General features: G+C 40.7%; 1 pseudogene; it reads left to right on the top strand.

The window, feature by feature from the left end:
• Positions 1-5,172: 5,172 nt before the first annotated feature.
• On the top strand, positions 5,173-6,148 carry LOC123935378 (annotated as a pseudogene).
• Positions 6,149-6,351: the final 203 nt, after the last annotated feature.

Genomic DNA, 6,351 nt, shown 5'->3' with positions numbered 1-6,351 from the left:
CTACATGGCTTCAATATACACTCTTTTCATGAATAGAAAATCTATACAATTTCTGTCATTCACTCACTTTTACTTTGCAGTCTGACTTTTTTTTTTTATGTAACAACATCTAGGAATATGTGACTTTTATTTTTTAAAGTTCTTTTTTTTTTTTTTAAAGATTTTATTCATTTATTTGACAGACAGAGGTCACAAGTAGGCAGAGAGGCAGGCGGGGGGGAGCTGAGCAGAGAGCCCGATGCAGGGCTCGATGCAGGGCTCGATCCCAGGACCCTGAAATCATGACCTGAGCTGAAGGCAGAGACCTAACCCACTGAGCCACCCAGGTGCCCCTGTTAATGGCTGTATTTTTTTTTTATTTTATTTATTTTTTCAGTGTAACAGTATTCATTCTTTTTGCACAACACCCAGTGCTCCATGCAAAACGTGCCCTCCCCATTACCCACCACCTGTTCCCCCAACCTCCCACCCCTGACCCTTCAAAACCCTCAGGTTGCCCCAACCTCCCACCCCTGACCCTTCAAAACCCTCAGGTTGTTTTTCAGAGTCCATAGTCTCTTATGGTTCGCCTCCCCTCCCCAATGTCCATAGCCCGCTCCCCCTCTCCCAATCCTACCTCCCCCCAGCAACCCCCAGTTTGTTTTGTGAGATTAAGAGTCATTTATGGTTTGTCTCCCTCCCAATCCCATCTTGTTTCATTTGCAACCACTCTGGAAAACAGCATGGAGGTTCCTCAAAATGTTGAAAATAGAACTCCCCTATGACCCAGCAATTGCACTACTGGGTATTTACCCTAAAGATACAAACATAGTGATCCGAAGGGGCACGTGTACCCGAATGTTTATAGCAGCAATGTCTACAATAGCCAGACTATGGAAAGAACCTAGATGTCCATCAACAGATGAATGGATAAAGAAGATGTGGTATATATACACAATGGAATACTATGCAGCCATCAAAAGAAATGAAATCATGCCATTTGCGACGACGTGGATGGAACTAGAGCGTATCATGCTTAGTGAAATAAGTCAATCGGAGAAAGACAACTATCATATGATCTCCCTGATATGAGGACATGGAGGAGAAGAGTAAATGCAGTCTGACTTTTAATCCACCCATTTTCCAATAGCAAAGGAGATGAAATGCTTTCTCCAGAGGCAATGTTGTTGATGCCCTGCTGTGAATCACTGAGAAAACAGCCTTAGAGGGGGAACTTTGCGGCACTTCTTCAAGTAGACTTTCCATAGGTCACTTCTAATATTTGTGTATCTTTAACTCGTTTTCATCCAGTGAATTCATTTACATTGTGGACTAAAATTCAAAAAAGAAAAAAAAATGGTCCTGCTTTACAATTTGTGGCACGATGCTTAAAACTTCAAAAATAGTTTGATTTATGCAAAGACATAGGTCTCATTGGTTGGATGATGTCCAATACCTTTTGACAAATAGGGCCCAAAGTCAGTGAGTTTCCAAGAATAAGGGTAAAGTGTGTCCCAAATTTATACAGAGATCACACACTGTATCTATATTACTATAGATTTATCATGTCCTAGAAGTGATCAGGCATTTCATGTTTTGTAGGATGGACATGAACTAACATGCAAATCTGCTCATCATTCCAGAGTCTGTAAGAAGTTTTACTAGCCTAGTAGAAGTTCTTCTTTTGAACTGAGAAAGATTTAAATAAAAATGAAAACTAGTCCTTATAACATTGAAGCTCTCTGTATTGAAGTTCTTTGTCTATTTTTTGTTTTTTCTTCAAATTACCAATAGTCTTTTTTATAAAAGATAAATCCCTTTAGGGATTGCAAAATAGGTTCCATGCTTCCTCTGGAACCCTCTTTCTGGGGTGCCTTGGTGGCTCAGTTGGTTAAGCAACTGCCTTCAGCTCGGGTCATGATCCTGGAGTCCTGGGATCGAGCCCCGCCTCGGGCTGCCTGGTCAGCAGGGAGTCTGCTTCTCCCTCTGACTCTCTCCCCACTTATCCTCTCTTTCTCACTCTCATTCTCTCTCAAATAGATAAATAAAATCCTTGAAAAAGAAAAAAAGGGTCGGTGGAACCCTCTTTCTGTCTCCCCTCCTTGGTGTCTTTGTCTTCCTGCTGTCGGCTATTATATAAGGTCCTCTATGGTGATAATCTTTTCCTTTCTGGCCTAGATTTACTTATTAAAATATGTGACATCTTATTAAAATGCATATTCTCATTCTGTAGGACTGGGTTGGAGCTCTCGATTCTACATTTCTAACCAATTCCTTGGTTAGCAGATTCTCACATCTGCTAGTTTGGGGACAGCACTTTGAATAGCAGGGTTTTAGGTGGCAGAAAAATATTTTAATCAATTTCATTTTGATCATCTAATAATGGCTTCAAAAGATTTACTCTGTTCAGAAAAATGTACATTGTTAAATAAACCTTCAAAAACTCATATACAAATATGATATGGAATTTCAGAATACTACAGTAATATCCACGGGAGAAATATTAAGGGGACAATTGTCACTGAATGTCTCAAATCATGCAACAGAGTAGATGGATGATTTGTTTACAAAAACAGCAAGAGGGACTCAGGCAGCAGATATTAATTCCCCACCTTATGGATGAGGAAACTGAGTTCTAGCAATATTAACTAACTGGTCTGAGGTCACGAAGATGGTAATTGAAACAGGGGTTTTGAATACTGATTTTTCTGACTAGAAAAATCTATGATCTTTCTACAATGTAATTGCATCTACCTGATAACTAAAGAAATTTATCAGAGTCATAGGCTAAAAAATCCTTCAAAGGATTTTAAGATTCTAAAAATTTAACTATCAGGTAGATGAAACTGGATTCTGAGGGGAGAGAAAACAACACTTGTTAATTCATTTTCTAATAATACACACACATGCACACGTGCATAATATTACTAAAGCAAAAAAGTAAAACTTTATATTCAAATAAATCTCTAAACTTTATATGCGGTGAAGTTGATTCAAAGAAGGTAGCAATGAACATTCAAAACTCATAGCTGAATTTAAGTAAATAACTTGCTAAAAGATAGTTTTGTTACTATTTTTAGAGTTGTATGAATTTTTGTTCAACCTTTTATTTCACCACATTTTCTTATCAATTTGTAGACTTTCATTATCTATTTATTTAAAGCTTGACTCCTCTTCTCTGAGTGTAATTTTAATATACTCTCTACTTTTCTTACAATATAATTTGGAATAAAATTCAAGGAACAATAATAGCAGTAGGATTCTAAGTCCAATGTACTATAGGCTGATCTCAAAATAGAGTCCAGAATAATGGTCCCCATTATCAGCTTTAGGAATGAAAGAGACCAAGAAATAAATCAGATGTAATGGGAAGAAAAAAAAGTCAAGTTCATTTTATTTATTTCTCTGTATTCAGTCAGCCATGGCCATTTCTTATAGCTGAATAAATAAAGCAAAACATAAGAACTAGCATCTTAAAACATGTATAAAATTCAGTAATAATCATAGGCAACAATATTCTTTCAATTGAAATGACAGCAATTTTGTCGACATAGTTTTTCTCCGAAGTCAAAAGTACCCATATTTTAAACCACTTTTCACATCCAGTCTGTTCTTCAATAGTTACAGGGCTCCATTAACAGGGAGACGAGAGGACATTTCCTTTCAAACTTATTATATGACTTGGGTCAGGGGTTCCACCTAATCCTCATTGAGTTCAACTTATTATCTCCTCTCCAGGCCAGGCTCTTATGCAAAAATACTGAACTATGTCCAATGTATAGAACTTCACGTGTTTCAAGTAGGATCCAATATTTTGCAGAGACGATGCTTTCCAAACCATTGAAATGGTGGGCTCACCGTGTCCTGGCCCTGAACTGAAGATTGCATGGGACAGTTTCATTTCCACTTCAGATATACTTCGCTATCTTTTTTTGATGAGCTCATCATCCATAATGCACCTCTTTTCTCTTCTGGCCATGAATTACCCTCGTCATCGTGGCCAGTTTCTCATTGCATTTGCTCACTCCTTCGATTTCTCTAACTTGCAAGTGTCCTTGGTAACGCCCCACCAGTAATTGTAGATCTCCCAGCCACTGAGTGGAAATGAACAACCTCAGCAATTACCAGCCATCATTTTAACTATGTGAGGTCCACACAGGGATAATTAACAACCTAAGCTCAAGAAATGATACAAAGCAAATTATAGGTTATTTCAATCAAAGATACACATGCTATGTGATGTTTGTTCATTATACCGACATGACGTGAGGAGTGTCGTCAAATGTGCCCTATACTAGTCTGAAAATAAGATCCTTAAAAGCCATAAAGTTTAGTTGCGGTCTTTGTAGTTAAGCATACAATTGTATGTTCTTTTTTTTATTTTTTTTTTAAGATTTTATTTATTTATTTGACAGATAGAGACCACAAGTAGGCAGAAAGGCAGGAAGAGAGAGAGGGGGGAAGCAGGCTCCCTGCTGAGCAGAAAGCCCAATGTGGGGCTCGATCCTAGGACCCTGGGATCATGACCCGAGCCGAAGGCAGAGACTTTAACCCACTAAGCCACCCAGGCACACCCAATTGTACGTTCTTATATTTGAGATTGAGTCAGAAAGGGCTCTTTTTCTATGCGAGAATGGTAAAACAAATACATCTCCTCATAAATGATCATGAAGGCAGGTAGAAAAGCCTACAAACATACTCTCATACTGTTGAGTGAAATCAGTGTTACTTGAAATATATTAGAACAGCGGCCTCTTAAACTCTAAAAAGGAATGTATATAGTGGCTTCATCAATGTGGCAAACTGACCCAACACCAACCTGGGCTCGAAGGACATATAAATACTGAATAAAATATAGCTAATTTTTAAAAGATTTTTATTTATCTATTTGAGAGAGAGAGAGAGAAAACAATTGGGGGGAGCAGAGGGAGAGGGAGAAGCCAGCTCCCCACTGAGTAGGGAGTCCGACAGAGGGCTCAAAACCAGGACCCTGGGATCATGACCCGAGCCAAAGGCAGACACAACTAACTGAGCTACCCAGGCATCCCATAGCTATTTTAATAATCATGATGACGCTTGAAAGAAAAATTCTCGGCGGACAGAAGTCTAAAAAGAACTCAAGTTCTCAGCTCCTCCCTGTTCAACAGACAGCCCCATTTTCTGATGCATTGTCAGCCATGGCCCCAAGACACCATGGTGAAGGTAGGAGTAAACAGATTTGACTGTATTGGGCTTTTGACTCTGGCAAAATGTATATTGTCACCATCCGTGACCCCTTCATTGACCTCAACTACATGGTCTACATATTCCAGTATGATTCCACCTGTAGAAAATTCAATGGCATACTCAAAGCTGAGAATGGGAAACTTTTCATCAATGGAAAGTCCATGTCCATCTTCCAAGAGCGAGATCTCACCAACAACAAATGGAGTGATGCTGGTACTGAGTATGTTGTAGAGTCCAGTAGGGTCTTTACCACCATGGAGAAGACTGGGGCTCCCATGAATTGTGGGGCCAAGATGGTCATCATCTCTGCCCCTTCTGCCTATGCCCCCATGTCTATGAGAGATGGGAACCATGAGAAGTATGACAACTCCCTCGAAGATTGTCAGCAATGCCTTCTGGACCAACTGCTTGGCCCCTCTGACCAAGGTCATCCATAACAACTTTAGCATCATGGTCCATGGTCCACATCATCACTGCCATAGAAGAGACCATGGATGGCCCCACTGGGAAGCTGTGGCATGATATCTGAGGGTCTGCCCAGGACATCATCCCTGCTTCCACTGGTGCCACCAAGGCTGCAGGCAAGGTCATCGCTGAGCTGAATGGGAAGCTCACTGGCATGTCCTTCCATGTTCCCACCCCTAATGTGTCATTCATGGATCTGACCTGCTGCCTGGAGAAAGCTGCAAAATAGGATTACATCAATAAGGTGGTGAAGCAGGCATCAGAGGGCCCCTTCAGGGGCATCCTGGGCCATACTGAGGACCAGGTTGTCTCCTGCAACTTTAACAGTGACACCCATTCCCATTCTTCCACCTTTGATGCTGGGGCTGGCATTGCCTTCCATGACCACTTTGTCGAGCTCATTTCCTGGTATGACAATGAATTTGGCTACAGCAACCAGATGGTGGACCTTATGGTCTACATGGCCTCCAAGGAGTAAGTGCCACATGGACCACCAGCTGTAGCAAGAGCAAGAGGAAGAGAGAGGCCCTTGGCTGCTGGGGAGTCCTTGCTTCAACTCATCAACCAACACATACTGAGACTCTCCCGACCTTTATACAGTTTGCATCCCTGACTCCATGAAGAAGGGGAGGGACTTGGGGAGCCCCTATCTTGTTGTGTACCATCAACAAAGCATACTGT

This window comes from Meles meles, chromosome X (genome assembly GCF_922984935.1).
Source record: "Meles meles chromosome X, mMelMel3.1 paternal haplotype, whole genome shotgun sequence".
NCBI lineage: Eukaryota > Metazoa > Chordata > Mammalia > Carnivora > Mustelidae > Meles > Meles meles.
Note: the sequence above shows the minus strand (reverse complement) of the source record. Positions and strands in the feature narration are given on the sequence as shown.